The following is a 2,530-nucleotide window of genomic DNA, read 5'->3' on the forward strand; positions in this document are numbered from 1 at the left end:
TCACTTAAGGAATCAGGTATCTCTCTCTTTGCTTCTAAACCTAGTAGTAAACTTGTCATTGACTCGGGTGCTTTTCACCATATGATTAGCAACCCGATCCTTATAGACAATATACAACCGGCCTTAGGGAATGTAAAGATAGCTAATGGAGATAAGATACCGGTAAAAGGAATAGGGGAATTGAGACTATTTGATAAGAATTCTAAAGCCTTCTATATGCCTACCTTTACCTCTAATCTTTTATCGGTTAAAAGGGTTACTAATGATCTCAATTGCTATACTATATTTGGTCCTAATGAGGTTTATTTTCAGGATATTAAGACTGGGAAAAGACTTGGAGAAGGAAATGCCAAAGGAGATCTTTATGTTCTTGAGAAAACCTTACCAAGTTCTTCTACTTGGTTTAATGCTTGTCTTGCTTTAAGTTCTAATGCCGTGTGGCATGCTAGATTAGGCCATCCTCACTCTCGTGCTCTTGAATTGATGTTGCCTAATGTTTCATTTGATAGTTCTAGTTGTGAGTCTTGTATTCTTGGTAAACATTGCAAGTCTATTTTCCCTAAATCTAAGACCATTTATGAAAATTGCTTTGATTTAGTGCATTCGGATGTTTGGACTTCACCATGCATATCTAGAGACAACAATAAGTACTTTGTGACCTTTATTGATGAAAAATCAAAGTATACTTGGATCACATTGTTACCCTCTAAAGATCGTGTGTATGAAGCTTTTACAAACTTTCAAAATTATGTTACAAATCATTTCAATGCTAAAATTACGGTACTTAGATCGGATAATGGAGGAGAATATACAAGCCACAAGTTTAAAGAACATCTATTCAAGCATGGCATCATTCAACAAACAAGTTGCCCTTACACCCCTCAACAAAATGGAGTTGCGGAGAGAAAGAATCGACACCTTATGGAGGTTGCAAGATCGATGATGTTTCATACTAACTCCACCAAGAGATTTTGGGGTGATGCGGTGATGACGGCTTGCTATCTTATCAATAGAACTCCTACAAAAGTTCTACAAGATAGATCACCATTTGAGGTACTTAACAAAGTTAAGCCTTCTTTAGAACACTTACGTGTATTTGGGTGTGTTTGTTTAGTTTTAGTGCCCGATGAACAGCGAACTAAGCTAGACGCAAAGAGCACAAGGTGTATGTTCATTGGATACTCAACCACTCAAAAGGGCTATAAGTGTTATGATCCGGTGAATAGCCGTGTGTATGTGTCTCGAGATGTGAAATTCCTGGAGGATCAAGGTTACTATGACAAGAAAGATTGGAATAGCTTCGAAGATCTATCTCACATTCACATGGACCGTGCCTCAAGTCTAAAATTTCTTCTTGATCATCTTGGGAATACTTCTCCAAAGACACCAAATCATGATAAACCCGCCGATTTAGAAACCACCGGACATTCGCAACCCGGCGGCCATCCGCAGCTTGTACCGGAGGATGCTTTGACCATCCCGGTGGGTTCTCTACCAAGTCCGGATACTCATTCTCTCAACCAAGAGCCTCATCCGGACCCTATCCATGGTAATGAAAGTGATGTGCAATCGGAAACACCAACAATGCATGAAGAAGAGGAGGAAGAGGAAGATGTGGAAGAACATCTACCTCCTCCACAACCTCTTAGAAGAAGTGCAAGACTCCAAAAGAAAAGAGTCTTCTACAACAATCAAGCCATAGCTCATCCAATACAAGCCGTTTGTTCGCTTGCCCTCTTGCCTACCGACCATCAAGCATTTCTTGGAAAGATTGATGCACATACCATTCCTCAATCTTATGAAGAAGCCAAAGAAGATGATCGTTGGATTCAAGCCATAGAGGATGAAACCGGAGCCATGATCCGCAACCATACATGGGACGAGGAAGCTCTTCCCCCGGGAAAGAAGGCCGTAAGCTCTAAATGGGTCTTTACAATTAGGTACTTAAGTAATGGTGAGGTTGAAAGGTACAAGGCTCGACTTGTTGCACGTGGATTTACTCAAACATATGGGGATGACTACGCGGATACATTTGCCCCGGTGGCTAAGCTTCACACGGTTCGGGTTGTTCTCTCTCTAGCCACCAACTTATCTTGGAATTTGTGGCAAATGGGTGTTAAAAATGCCTTCCTCCAAGGAGAACTTGAAGAAGAAGTGTATATGACTCCACCTCCCGGCCTTGAATCACTTGTCACCCCGGGCAACGTTTTACGTTTGAGGAAAGCAATCTATGGTCTCAAACAATCTCCGAGGGCTTGGTATCACAAGCTAAGCTCCACTCTCAAAGATCATAGGTTTAAGCAATCCGAGGCCGACCACACTCTCTTTACTCTTCAAAGTGATCAAGGTATTGTTGTTGTTCTCGTGTCTGTGGATGATATCATCATCTCCGGGAACAACAAGGAAGGTATTCAAGACACTAAACTCTTCCTTAAGTCTATATTTGATATAAAAGATCTTGGTGAACTCAAGTACTTTCTTGGAATTGAGGTATGTCGCTCTCCGGAGGGCTTATTTATTTCTTAAAGAA

This window comes from Capsella rubella, unplaced genomic scaffold, assembly GCF_000375325.1.
Source record: "Capsella rubella cultivar Monte Gargano unplaced genomic scaffold, Caprub1_0 scaffold_2, whole genome shotgun sequence".
In the NCBI taxonomy this organism is placed as follows: Eukaryota; Viridiplantae; Streptophyta; class Magnoliopsida; order Brassicales; family Brassicaceae; genus Capsella; species Capsella rubella.